Source organism: Nesoenas mayeri (assembly GCF_963082525.1).
Source record: "Nesoenas mayeri genome assembly, chromosome: 1".
Lineage (NCBI taxonomy): Eukaryota > Metazoa > Chordata > Aves > Columbiformes > Columbidae > Nesoenas > Nesoenas mayeri.
In genome coordinates this window covers 183,301,095-183,316,598 of record NC_137541.1, presented here as the reverse complement: position 1 = coordinate 183,316,598, position 15,504 = coordinate 183,301,095, and positions in this window count along the sequence as shown.

The window sequence follows — 15,504 nt, the reverse complement described above, 5'->3', positions numbered from 1 at the left end:
GTACTGATGAAGAAGTAACAGAGGAAAGAAACACCCACTTCTGAAAACAACAGAGAGAAAATAATCCTATGGGATTTTGTCTTTCCAGACAATAAGGTCAACAGCAGCCCAGTTTGCTGTCTCTGGAGAAGGCATGAAGGCAGAGAGAAAGCATGACGAGTGCATTGTCATATTCTACTCTGAGCAAAGCCCCAAATGTGCTTCTGAAATCTTATGGATGCGAAGAAGTGCGAGAGTATGAAAAGGTGGGAGAGTGGCGTTCCCGGTCTCCCAACAATATGTGCTGTGAACAAGCAACAGATGGAGCCTCCAGCATCACCAGCCTTTTTGGGTAGGCTTGCTCACATCACAGGCTTGTTAAGTATTTAAAACTGTGGGGAAGGCTCTGATGATGGGATTTCTAGTACCAATATATAACCTAAATCCTCTTAAATTGAAAGTGATGCTAAAGTACCACTAACAATTTCACCAGAGCATTGAATGTTTCTGCTTTCATGGCCTCTCCTAGCACCACATACATCCTTCATCTTGCTACATACCAGGTATTTTGGGGGAAAAGGATTGATGAAATGCCTGAATACATGGAGATACTTGCTAAGTCTTGACATGCCAGGTTTCAACTGGAGCAGTGTGTCTGATGATGACTGAAATCTGTGCCTTGGTGCCAAATGGGAGCTGTGACTTGATTGGTTAATATCTAAAATCAAGCAGCTAATATATGTTGTACTTGCTGCAATTGTTCCTGTGGTGCAACAGATAGTAATCAGGTGAGAACGGAAACTGAATCTGTCCATAAAATTCGACGTGCTCCCAAATTACAGATGACAGGTAGGTGGAGGACAGAGACACTAAGTTCCTCTGGGCTCTCTGTCAGAGCTGTTTCTCCTATACATGCTGTTTTGTCCCCTATCCCAATAAAAATGAGTGGTAGAGCCTACATGTTGCATGGTCTCATTTTGAGCCTGAGAATGGGATAATTTTGGCTAATGTGTCACTCTTTTTTTTTTTTTTTTGCTTATTTTATGGGTTTAAAGATTCAGAACTTTACTTGATTTATTGGCTGGCTTAAAATTTATACTTCCTTTATTTCCCAGATGGAATGTCATGGCTGATGGCTAGGATGCTATTTTAATGAGCTATCAGTTCTGAAATACCCCAAATATACAACATAATTAAACATAAACATGATACAGGGTGAGGAAATTGTTCTGTGAAGGAAGAGCACTGCCTCTGATGCAATTATCTTTCCCCCCAGTACAGTATAGCATAAAGCTGTTCCACAGGAATATTAAGAAGACAGCTACTGCCCACAAGACATCTGCTGAAGTCAAAAGTAATAATAAAAATCAAGCACATTAGTGCTTTTACAGTTTAAATGAGTTGTGAGACAAATAACCAGAATATCCTCTGATTTGTGACGTGCTACTTGGTGGTTGATGAATGGGGCTGGTGGGACTTAGTGATGTGGCTGACAGTGGGAGATGCTCACTCAAATTCCCAGGGGCTCACCATCAGCATATTGCTGTGCCAAAGCTGTCACTGGGATGTGTGTCTCTACAGCTATTCTCTTGCCTTTTATTTCCTCTGAACATGAGCGCTGCTGCGTCAAACAAAACAGAAGGAACAATGACTTTGAAGTGTATGCTGAAACCCAAATACTCTTGTGAGGACCAAAGTGGCAGGAGAGGGACAGGCACCAGCAGGTTGTCATTCAGAGTAGTGATTTTTATCTCATACTTGTGATTGCACTTGTGACTTGTGTTTGCCTGTAGGAATTAATGGTCTTCAAAAGTGTTTTGTAGATCAGCTCTGGTTCAGATATGTCCTCCATGTGCTGTGTTAGTCTTTACACAGCATGGAAATTATTTGGAAGGGCCTGGAGTCCCTTCTAGGGAGTAGAAAAGGAGGTTTTTTCAGGAGAGGAAGAAGCAGGATATTAGGATTGAAGTCTTCACCCTCTGTGTGCTGAAATCAAGAGGTGATTGGAAGGGAGAGGATTTGCACATGAAGCACAGTGGCCTTGTCCACACTGGAAGCCAATCCTGTCCTTGGGGCAATTCTCTTCCATGTTAGCTCTGCTATTCCTCAGGAGATCAGATCATGGAGAAGGGAAGGGTGAGAATGTGAAGGTGACAGCAAGAAAGTTACATTCCCTGAAGTCTCATTTTGGTCAATATGAACAAAAAAAATCATTCTTTGATAACAAAATTCCTGTCCCCTTGCACCACCCTGTAGGTGTACATGCCCTGTGTGTGTCAACTCTTGCTCTGATATGTCTGAACCAGTTGACCTGGCATCCCCCAATGGTCAGTAGAAAGGAGAAGGTACCTCCAGAGGAATATTCTTTTTGTCCAAGGACAGATGCTGAAGACACGTCTCAGGAGTAGCATTCGCTGAAAGTTAAACAAGAGGAATTGCATTCTTCATTCCTCAGTGACAAAAAACTGCGGAAATTTTATTCCTCCTTTCTACACAATGTGGTCGAAGAGCTGGAAGGTTCCCCATCAAATACCCTAGATGTTTGGAACGTGTCTTTGAGTTCAGTCAATGGACATTATTTTGAGGCTGTTGTCCAAGTCCCCAGAGCGTGTCTCCCTGGGCCATTTAAGTGTCAAAGTGTGCCAGAGGAGCAGCTCACCCTTGTCAGACTTGCAGCCTTTCCAGGTGAGGTTTTGAATTGCCCAAGCTGCACCTGGGGGAACTGTAGTTATTGCAGCAGCTCCACTTCAGCTTGTTTAACCTGTAGACACATTGCTTCTGGCAGTTCTGGGCTTGAATGGATTGGAAAAGAAGTAATGTTTTCAGAAGAATTTAATATAAGTAAGAAAAAAAGGAAAACCCATTTTTTCATTGTCTGTGTATTTCTGTACTGGCGAAATTAAATTCTGTAATGCGGGCAATGAGTGTAGGAAGGAAGGAAGGAAGGAAGGAAGGAAGGAAAAGAAAAAAGAAAGAAAGAAAGAGAAAGAAAGGAAGAAAAAGAAAGAAAGGAAGGAAGGAAGGAAGGAAGGAAGAAAGGAAGGAAGAAAGAAAGGAAGAAAGGAAGAAAGGAAGGAAGGAAGAAAAAGAAAGGAAGGAAGAAAGGAAGAAAGGAAGAAAGGAAGAAAAAGAAAGGAAGGAAGAAAGGAAGAAAGGAAGGAAGAAAGGAAGAAAGGAAGAAAGGAAGAAAGAAAGGAAGAAAGGAAGAAAGGAAGAAAGGAAGAAAGGAAGAAAGGAAGAAAGGAAGAAAGGAAGAAAGGAAGAAAGAAAGAAAGAAAGAAAGAAAGGAAGAAAGAAAGAAAGAAGATTCCTTATATCTTCACAGAGGATTGTATTTTTATTATTTTTCTGTAACAAAGGTCTTCAAGGGCAGTGTGAATATCAGTGAGGAACTGAAAAGTTGATGCAAAAAAAAGATGGCACAGCTTCTCCCATTTCTGATCATGCTGCCATCTCTGTCATGCTGGGTGTGCTGGGCACTGCAGCAGCAAGACTCAGGCTCCCATGGGGTTTTGCTTCACAGCCCTGGAGGAACTGGAACATCCCCATGTGCCCACCTTGGACCATCCAGGCTCCCTGATTCCAGTTTGTAAGCCCACGTGCAAAACAGTTCTGCTCATGGCAATCAGAACAAAAAGCTGGCAGCTCAGGGGCTTTTCCAGGCTGTCTATTTGATATTCTCCATGCAATAACAACATTCTTCAAATGGCACCTTGACTGTGTGGCCTGTGGCTCTGAGTCCACCACAGTCCCTCTGTTCTGATCATGGGAACTGCCTGAGGAAAAGCCATAAATTGAGAACCTTTACCTCTTGGTTGACTTTGCCTGCTGTGGTGTGTCCCACCTGCATGTCTCTTTAACAGAGCCCGTTCCAGCTGTGTGTGACACCAATATTTTCACTATTATACCTGAATTGCCTCTGCTATTTCCTGGTCTCACATAAAAGAAAAACTGGGTCCTTACGGCTGGATCCTGCCTTTTGTAGGCAGAGGCATGAAAGTGAAGGGAGGAGGAAACGTTCTCTGCAGCCTGCCAGCTGTCTCCTGTGCAATATCTCTTAACTGAATAGGAATAAATAGAACACGGCCCAGATGGGCTACTTATGATTGACGGGTGTCAGGATGTGTGTGCAGCTTTGTCAGTCAAGTTGCCTCATGTCAATTGAACAGCTAAATGGTTCAGGGTTTCACTTGCTTTTCCAACCTGATATGCTTACAAAAATCAAGCTAAAAGATATAAATTTCAGTACTTAGCAATTTTAACCAGAACTATTTTCTGTGTCATAGAAACTAAGTCAGATTCTCAGAAAATGCTCTAGTGTACACTTTGGGTTCATCTGTGTGAACAAAGATATCAGTGCTAAGGGTATTCACTGACTGCATTCAGAATTTTTAGCACTTCTGCAGGTGACTCAGGAAAAAGAAAAGTATTTTCAGGTTGCACATGTCTTTCCAAAATCTGCATAGACAAATACACCAACACAGTTCCAACTGCAGATTTGTTATGATTGACACTTTGAGAGTAGCAATCATTGTAACTTTTCATTTAGACAAAGATGTCATTTTGAGTGTCCTACTCAATCCTCCTAAAAAAATCTGTTTATCTCTAGCTGTACCAAAAAAATACATTTTGTTAGTTATATATATAGATGTATTTTTTAAATTATCACTCTTTATTTATCTTTTTTAGAAAACATGTTTTCCAGGTAGGAAACAGAAAAAATATTGTCTAATGTGATATATCACATTAGAAATGGTGGCCAATGAATCTGGGTAAATATTTGTAATGTCTACATAGACTCTATCTCATGTGAATAAACTTGTTAAGAGATATTCACAAGTAATTCTCCACAAATAACCAATGACTCTCCCTGTGTACGGCATTCATAGGAACCATCTTTTTTCCACCCTAGATGTCTGTGTTGTGTTTTTGCACATTGCTGTTTTGTTAATTCCTTCTATGAAGTGAACAAAACACTGTAGATGCAAATTTGAGACAAAGCTTTTTTTCTAGAAAGGAAGCAGAGGGATTATCTCTATAGTCTCAGAAGGTCTCTTGCTGCCCATATTCTCCAGTTTTTTAAGGCTATGTGAGTTTTTGGTAGATTTTGCTTTTGCTCAGCAAGGTGAATGAAATGTTGGCAAAACATGACATCTGTTGTATTAAGAAGTTGTTTCTTCATTCAAATCTCAAGGCAAAAAACCCGTCAAAACATTATTTTTTCTTGTGTGCCGCCAGTTCACAGGAACTCCCCTGTGAAAACATGCGCCTGTACTTGTGGCGAGAGGATAAATGTTCTGACTCAGAGTCCTGAGAAATAAGTGGTTGTTGTTCCCACAGCAGGCAGCTGCTGCCTCACAGCTGAGACAGGCTCTGTTGCCTCCATCGATTCCCTGCCAGACACACGTACAAACCATCTTCTGTCTTATGTCCTACCTTTGTTTTTCTCTAACAATTCATTTTCACTAGTTGTGTGTTTATTCTATGACTAAGAGAGAGCCACAGTTCCTCCACCAGGGGTGCCACACCTTGGACTGTGACTGGCAGATCTCATTTTACTCTCAGTGTCTTCTCCTTTCAATTCTGTGCAGAAAGGCAGCAGCTTAATATACATGCTTTTTAGTTGTTGTTGTTGTTGGAAAGAGAGAGAAGGATTTAATGAACATGGGTGTGACTGAATTATTTCACCTGATAGCATAGATCGGGCCTTATAATGTCTTTGGCTAAATTTGGATGACATTTTCCTCTTGTATTTCTTGATCATTTTCTTTCAGCTCCGGTGTTTCTCGGCATGCCGTCAGTCTCCAAAGCATTTTAGTTTTACAGTGATGATCTCTTATTCATTTCAGGAACAGAGGCAAGCACAATAGCCGCGTATCTCATATGCAAAACTCAGGCAGTTATTGAAAAGGCATGTAAAAAACCTTAAAAGCTGTTTCTAATTGCTGTGCAGTTCAAGAAAGACATCATCCAAAAGCCTTCTGCCTCCTCAAAAGAATACATAAAGTAACAACTAGCAGAGAGTTCTTTGTTCCTCGTAACTACCACCACACTTAGCTCCAAGTTGACAGAGTCTAGTAATAAAGACACATTAATGTCGTCTTGCAGTTGGGAAGCCCTTTTGCTATAATAAAAGAGTAATTAGGTCAGCTCATCCTCAGTATTAAATTTCAGGAACTCTTACAAGTTTTCAGAAAGATTGGGTAAGGAGCATGCTAGATCTGTTTGAACTGTAAGAAAAACCATTTTAAACCAAGGTTTACCTCTCTCCCAGTGAGATAAGTGATATGCTTCCAAACCCCCACTTGTCTATGCAGCATCTGCCTCCAGCTTTTCTTCTTTGAGTTATTTCGATAAGCATGTGCATTTTCATATTTTTTCTTACATAAAATAATAGTGATATTCAGGAGTTTCCCAACTATTTTATTTAACAGAAAGTGATTTTTCCCAACACAGACACTTTTATACTAAAATTAAACTGTTGTTGATTAGGTGTACTTTTCGTGTGGGAATTTAAAACAGACAACCAACCAACCAACCAACCAACCCTCAAACCAACAGGATGGGGGTTTTTTTTTGTTTGTTTGTTTGTGTTTTTTTTTTTTCTTTTAACCAACACAAATCCACACATTTCAGGGTTCTGAATAGGTCAGCTCATTCCCTTTTGGTCAATGATGGAGTGTTTATGTGTATTTGCATGAAATTCTGCAACACCTCACAAAACTAGTAGACCAGATACTTCCATGTTATCTGAGTCCCTTAGCCATTTTTCTTCTTGATTGGGCTGTTCCTTCAGGACAGAGTATTTTGTGCACATTATTTATTAGCTTAGATTATTAGTTTAAAGATGACTTGAAACCTTATGAAGAATAGAAGACTAAGATGTCTGAATTGAGTTTGCTATAGCTTAAAATGGACATATAGCTGATACTGACCTGAAATTAGTTGTTGAAACAGTGTTTTCACACTGAAAACTGTATGGAAATAGTGCACTCTGAGAAAAATAAATGTTGTAGAATTCAGCGTAATCCTTCAATAATAAAAGCAACTACCTAAATATTTGAATTTCCCACAGGATGAAAATGCTTATGTTTCTATTGACCCTGCAAAAATGCAGGAGTTTAAAGCTCATGGGAGGAAAAATTTCAGGCAAAGTATATTAAAAATACATGCTAGATTTTCTGAAATGATGTAATTTTCTTCAGCTCCATAGGGTTTTAGGTACATTTGAAAGTGAAACCACTTTTATAGGCACCAAATCTATGCTTAGAGACCCAGAAGGAAATATCCAGTTTTGAAAGCTCTGCTTATTACACTTTATAATGTTCCAATCTCATGCAAAGCCAGGAAGTGTTATGTAATAATGAGCCACTTTCTTACTCTGAAGACGGTTAAGTTTGTTTCTGAGTTACGCCGTACATGGAACTGCTCAAAGCTACCATAGATCAGCCAGCTGGGATAATGTGGCTGTGTGAGTCCTGCCTTAGGACATCCCCAAAATCTTCAGCTCCGTGTTTGATCCTAATTGCTTTCTAGGATAGGCTGAATATCACATATCTGAAATGCAGATGGCAGTGGCACAGCCTGAGAAGTTTTATCTGTGTGTCCAGTAGCATCACACGAGACTTGTCAATAGATGCTGTATAGTGCTAAGTTTTGATTTTGCCCTGGTTCAGTGAAGTATAGGGGAAATGTGCAGACCGAAAAGCATGTTGAAGATTAGGCAGGTATCTCAAAAGTTTCACAGCAATGAGGTGTGTGACGTTGTCTCCAGTCACAGTCATTTTTAGCAGTGAGAAAAGATTTGCAGTAAGCAAGTGAATGCAGTTGTCAAGGTGTATTTGAAAGGTTAAGCTTTCCCATTAAGCTGCAGTGATGATTAAGAAACCAAATCACTTTATGGCTCATTAATCACAGGTAGACAAGTTCCTTATACAAATAATAATCCTTTAATCCTTTGCCCAAACCAAGCCTCCTCTGAGATGATAAAATACTTTAAATAACTAAGCTGTTACTTTCTGTCTCTGTGTGCTAGTGGGGGTCTAGAGCAAGCATAGCAAGCATATCTTGATTTCCAGGAGACCAACATTCAATGTTACGTGCAAGTTCAGTCTCCTGAGAATTCCAACCAGTTTTGCAGGCCTGGGGTGCGGTTATACACTGCAGAAATTCTAGCTGTGCAGCTCCACAAAAGCTGTAAGCCACGGCTTTGTCATTGTCTGTAATACTGATGGTACTGACGGTACTTGTAGTCCTGGCAAGTGAATAATACATTTCCAAAGTGATCTATAGCATAGCAGAAACAATAGACTTCTTTTTTTTTCACATTCTTTAAAAATAAATAGTCTTTATTTCCTAATATTTTATTCACAAGGGTTTAAGATTTGTCTGGTACTGGCATGTCACTGAGTAAATGTTTATCTAAAACAGAAAGATTATTAATCTTTCTCCTCTGTAGTCAGAAACTTTACACAGACAGTTTCATACAGTTCTTTGGAGAGGCACGTGAAGTCTATTTGCTTGCCAAAATAAACACAAGGAGACTCACCTTCCAGTAGCGTGAAGGTTTGTTTTCCTCTCTTGTAAGAAAAGGTGACTGCAAATATTTTCTGTGCCTTGTTCAAGAAGTCTCTTTGGACAATACACTTGAATTGTTCTTTAAAGATGTCATCCCTCAGCGGGATATGAGGCTGCCTAGCATGTAGCAGTGCAGGCAATAATTCCTTCTGTGTCAGCCACAAGGTAAACTCCAACAGAGTCCTGAAGGGAAAAGAGACCCAGCCAAACTTCATAACTTAATGCTGACCTTTGAAATAGACTTTTCTTCACTTCTGATGACAGGCAAGAAGAGTGGGATATCAGTCAGATGTGTTTTGTCCCTGCTGAGCCTCAATTTAACCAGCATGTTCCCAACCCTGTCGATGAGAAGGAAATAAATATCTTGCGGTTGTCTTCAATTCGGAGTCTCTTTGCCCACCTTTGAAGTTATCTTGTGCCGTATTACTAGTCTCAAATTAGTATGATGAGCTGGAAACATGTAGCATTGTAACTGTGATTCACCACACTAACAGAAACTTCTGTCTAGCACAGAAAAAAAAAAAAAAGAAAAAATAAGACCTTCAATGAATAGAAGCACAAACACTCATTAGATTTGAACTAGGAACCTATTTAAGGAGAACATGCCATTAGGAGAAAATGGCAGTATGTCAGGTAGATAATTCCAAATGAGGAGCAGATATGAACACTGTACTGGTTACTGGTAAGCAGTTGCTCTCTCCAAGCAGCCCTTGCTCACTACTAGGTTGAACCAGAAGCACAGGACTGCAGCAGGATGCCCTGATTCTTGCCTTCTAGCCCATTCCTGGCAGGGTGATGGAAAGCCCGGAGGGGCAATTGAGCAGCATGACTGGTATGTGAATAGAAACTTTATGAACAGGTATGTTAGACCAGTACCATGTGTAGCACAGAAACAAAGCCCTTGCTACATCTTGAAGATATGTATGCATAATCTGAAATTTAAGATTTCTGTCTTTGAAGACTTGTCAAGCAGAAATCAGAGTTATGCAAGGAAGCTAAATGCCTCAAACTCATTGAAATTTGAATTTGGACTACATTGAAAATCCAGAACTACTACTGCCCAGAACTCCATTGGAACCCTTCAAACAAAGCCAAGGATAAAAGACAGCTAAACACCCAACATACAAGGGATCTGAGAGCTGATATTTATTCCTTTACAGCTAAGTACTTTTGCAAAGGCAATGCAGGAGACATGCAGAATTGCTACAGGATCTGTGTCATGTGAGGCTGAGCAAAACCTGCATCTGGCACACGTTTATGTGTCTCCAAGGCAAATGCTGAACTGATGCCTTGAGCTGTACGAGAGTAGCACAGCTGTACAGTCATGAAGCAGCTGATGCTTCTCATGTACCCTAACGGCAAACCAGCACTCTGGAAGCTGGACAAGGTGCCTTATCACCACATGATCCATGGCAGATGTGTTTCCGCTCGTGTGGAGACAAAAACGTTTGAGAAGAAAACTACATCTTTCAACACAGCAGGAGATAAAATAAGATGTTAACAAGGCTCCTTACCTCAGCTACCCAGCAACTATAAAGGACTAGATGTTTTCTGAAAATCTTCCTGAAAACAGCGCCTGCTGGGATTTGGAAATTCCCAGCTTTTAGCTCATTCAAATGCAGATACAGCCACTTTCTACATCCTGATTTACAGTTGCAGTACAAAGGGGCCAATCTCACAACCTTTAATCACACACGTAATCCTTTTGCTGCAACTGAATTTGAATAACAACTTCATAACCAATCCATAGGGACTGGAATTTAACCTGAAATGATTGCTCAGAATAGAGAGCCCTTGAAGCTTCTTTGCCTATGAGACAGAACTGAAGGAATCTCCACAAATGAGTAGAAGATTACGCAAGCAGAGCATAGTTGCATGCTTTCAGCTAAAACTGTCCTTTGTGACTGACAATATAAAGCTTGCTCCCACAAGTCATCACAGAGTCTCACAGCAGTGAGCTGCCAGATTTATGGGTGCCTGAACACTACTTTCCAGTATGTCTGAAGACAGCTTTCCAGTTTATGTTGCTCGGGAGTTTAGACTAAACGATCACAGTTGTCCCTCTTGTCTTCAAAATCTATGAAATCTGCTTCAACTAGAAAATGAATATTATTCTGTTTCTTTGATTGCAAATGTGTCTATATTGTTTGTATCACATGAAGTCAGAATTGTTTCTACTGTGAGCATGACTTTGCATTAACAATCTGATACAAGAACCACATAAATGGCATTGTGGCATCTCTGTCCTTGGGGATTCTGAAAAATTGACAGAAGGTCCTGAGCAACCTAATATAACTTCAGAACTGATCTTGCTTTCAGCAATGACCTCTAGAATTCCCTCCCAAACTGAGTTATTTTACAATTTTATGAATCTCTGGTCTAGACTATTATGACTTTTGAAGGATATATATAGACTGTTAAAATAAAAAATAATTATTTCCTGGTGGCCAGGTTGCCTAGTGTATGCCTTATGCATCTACATCGCTGGACTTGTCTCATATTCTAGAAAAAGAGCACATCCAGAATAACAGTTGAACTGTTGCAGAATGAGAAATGAAAAACTGAAATTCAATTCCAGGAGTAGACTAGAGTGTATAATATCGCTAAGCAAACAAAATAACCACAGCATTCGAGAATTTGCCTAGTGATTCTTCTGTACACAGAAAAGCTAGACTTTCTACTCATTATTCTCATAGAAGGGCTTTCAGTTTTGTTTGTATAAACTTTTGTGCCTGAACTAAGCTGTTTTTATTATGTAGGTTGAATTCTCTCCATCAACCCTTCACCTGAAGGACCAATGTGCCCGAGTGTAACTTTCTGGATTGAAATTTTAAAGATCTTAATTATTAGATTCTTCAGTCCTCTCTTGTGGGGTTAGGACTCACTGCCATGAGTAGACCCACTGAACCAGTTGAACTACCAGTTCATGCTCTCAGCTGTGTATGAACTTCACTTCTATCAAGGGGATCAGCACAAATTCCATATATTCCCAGTGACTACCTGCTCTCTCAATGTGCACTGCAGAAATATGAAAACAAACCTGCAGATGTCTAAAGCAGGTATTCTTACAGGGATGGAGAGTGAGAACTAAAAGATCCGGCTAAACTCACATAGTTATCCAAGAATCACTACAAAGTAGTGATAATAATGAACTTTATCATACTATTCAGGGAATGTAAGATTTTTCTGGACATGAATTTTGGCAGTGACCCTATTAAAGTCAGTTAAGCCTATGTCTATTTTTTTAAACAGTTATAGCTGTGAGTTAGCAAAATGTGCTCTAAAGCTAAACATTTCAACAATTGCTTTGTAATCGAAATATCCGTTCAAAACAAATCATATTTTACTGCCTTCATCTCCTTATGTAGGCTGGATGCATTCCAGAGCCCAAACACATACTCTGAATGTATTTAATCTGCTTTCTAATTTCACCTAATATTTTACTAGTCATGGAAAGCTTCTGGCAAATTATGAGTTACCATTCTCCTTCTGTATTATACTACTGAAAATTTAACCCAAGTCAGATACAAACACTTGTGCTTTAGGATCTGCATTGCTATGGGCTATGTATCACCCACTCATAAAATGAGCAGCCTAATGACTGAATGTAACAGCAGTGTGCTCCAGTAAACACATTATAAACAAATTTTCTTCTGGAGATTTTTAGGGGATTATAGCATGCTGAAATTGCTGCCTCTCTGTAGGGGATGATGTATTCCCTCTACAAGCAGTTCTTCCTAGTTGTTTTGGGCATTACAAGGGATGGAGTGAAAATCTTACCCTGCCTTTGCCAGCTTTTTGGTGCTAGAGAAAGAAAACGCTGTTTGGGCAAGTTCTTAGATGATGTAGCTCAAATTCACAAGGATTTTCATGCCCAGTCTCCCATATTGTGGTGTACACGAGTTCCTTGTCAATTCTCTCTCTGCATGCCTGCAGAAGTGACCAAAATCTAGCAGCAAACGAGTCAGGGATATTATTACTTTGTTTTTGCTTTGTTTCTGATAGCATCGCCTGGTACCAGACCGTTGTCAAACCTCGTTAAATCTCTGAGCTACCTGTGACCTTCTTCCGTATCTCACCCTCCCGGGGAAGCTCCCACCTTTCTGTTTGAGCAGCCATAAATTTTGTTTTCTTACCTACATTGCTAAAGTTACTGAACAACATTCCTGGATAGGTTAACCATTTCAAGTGGGTTGTTTCAGGAGACACGGTGCAGGTGTGAAGAACTGTCAGCCCAGGGATATGTGAGTGCACACACACATGCATACATACGTAGTGTGGTTGCGATAACCTCTTTGATGATGTTATCACACTTTTTCTTTCACTGTGTCGCAATTCACTTTTTGTTCAGGTCTTTATCCTTTGTGCCTGTTTCTAGAATCGAATGAACAGTATCACATTGGAGAAAGGCTGTTAAAGAGCCTCTATGTCATGTCAGGTAGGACTGGTGTAGCTTAGAAAATCTTGTGAGTGGTAAGGATTTTACCATTATCACTTCGCATTTCTCCAACACAACATGCACCAGATGTCTCTTCTTTTCAGGAGCAGTCATTAGACCCGTTCAATAAAGGTGTAGAAGGAAACCGAGGCCACTCAAAGTGCACAGCTAAAAAAACTCCACCATAATCATTACTTATTCCCTATAGGGGAAGGATGGCTGAAACGCTTAGGGGAAAGCAACTCATACAGCTGGGAAGATAATTCATTCCAAGTTAATCCAGGCATACCACAGAAATATCTCTATCGGTGATTGTTCTGCACAGATGTCATTCTTGATTTGTGAATAACCAGCACCAGGGACTGGGAAAGTGTCTCATATTGACTCACGCATTCCTTCATGGTTATTCATAAATAAGCGGTGCTATCTAACTCCAGCTAATAAAAATGCCTTCTGTAAAATTAATAGAAGCAAAACCCAGAAGTATCTTTCTGCATTAAGAATATATCCCTCAAAAGCACTCATCTAATAAAGCTTAAAAAGGCATGTTCCTCACTACTCAGACTGCCTGCTAAGGAAAACTACTAGGCACTCACAAGTATGAACTACTAACATTTTGTTCTTTGTCACTGAGGACAGAAGAAACAACACTGAGCAGTGAGAGTCAGAACTTATTTTTCCCACTATCTGTATACATTTTTTTACTTTTATGCGATGTACAAGAAACATTAAAGTACCCAGAATCCCAATGAGCTGTGTCTTATATTAATAATATGGACATTCAGTGCACCTCTCAGCAAAGCTGAGGGAAAGCAGTTGAAGTGAATCAGACTTTGTGTAATACTAAAACTGACACATTTCTAGGTCAAAGGGAATGGATTTAAAAAGTGCAGACGTCCTGTGGGCATCATCTTGACAGCACTTCTCATTTTTGAGATGAACTCAAATCAAAACAAGATATCTGCTCCAGATACAGGTAGTCCACTGATCATAAAGGGACTCTGATGAGAGCAACCTCTGTGACTGATGTTAGCCTTCAAGACTAGTTCTTTGACTGGTTAAGACTTGTTTACAAAGGAAAGAGCCCTAAAACCAGAGACTGGAAAACACCTCTTAGAGGATGCTGAAGGCAGGGAACAGAAACCTCTCGGCAGTATGTGAGACCTTTGTTGCTGTCAAAGTGTGTATCAGACAGAGAAAGGACATAAACATAGGTCCCTCACACCGTAAAGAGGTGTCCTCAACACTAGATAAGAGGAGGATCCTCTCTTCTGTAGTTTTGTTGACTTGACTCATGTCCCATCCCTAGGTTTGCACACCGTTTTTTCTGAAACGCTCGGGAAGATGAACACAACACACAACTTACACACACCTCTTTTTCTCTTCGATTTCACTTAAAACTTAAGGAAGGTTTGGTTGTGAGCTACTGCATGCATGTTCACACACACAGAGTTTATTTTTTTCATTCTGCTGTTGGGAGGAAAAACAAATGATTAAGGCAGCTGTTGTACAGATTATTTCCATAGTTGGTCAACCTGTGGTTTCTGCAAAGCATGTGAACTAATTGCAGCTGAGGCAACTAATGGCCCTGAATGGCCAATCCCTGAAGAAGACACTTCAGGTACTATTGTCATGAATTCTTTACCAGACTAAACCTGAGCGAAGTTCATAACCCGAGAGGGTTCCTACTGGTCTCCATGGCCTTATGTTTCTAATAAGCTGGGTGAACTACATGAACAGGAATGGTATCCATAGTTGAGTTAATCCACTGATGGACAAAGGCAAAGGGAGAGCCTTGTGAGGGTATATGTCTAAAGGTCCCACCTGCCTCTCGCTGAGACCTCACAGTGACAAGCACAAATTCCCTTGTGATTGCTGTGACCGGAGCAAAACAGTCAGTCTTCCCTGCGTGCCCCTGGCCCAGCACTCTATGAACCAGAGGCAGCAGCTCACTGGGGCACCTGCGATCTGTGATAGGCACCCATAAATTCTTGATCTGCCTCATAGAAAACGCACCAACAACGCTGCTCCACGGAGTGATTGCTGAACTCAGGCAATGCCATCAGCATTAGTGTCTGCAGCAGCACATTTTTGGGGCACTGCTACAGTTTTCAGTGCAGTTCAGTGAGTGATGTGTGCTAACACTACTCTCTCCTGAACCCCAGATGAGCATTTGTAGATAAAATCCCATTCAGCGCCAAGGTGCTGAGCATCTCTGCTCCTGCAAATTTGGCTGCTGGTGCTCAGGGTCAGCCCAGAGGCAGCACAGACCAGGTGTCCCTGCTTCTCACTGATGGCCATGGGGAAATTCTTCCAAATGTGCCAGAGAGGGGATGTGACCAGAGCTGAACCCCATCCTGTGGGAGCTTCTTTCAGTTGAGTTTCTCCCATTTGGTCTCTGCCTGGTCCCTCTGTGTCTGGCTATGGAGCGCCTTGTGTGCTCCCAGTTTGTATGGGGAGCAGAGAGACCAGTGTTCACCTCATGCTACCCCCACGCCCCACCTATGCTA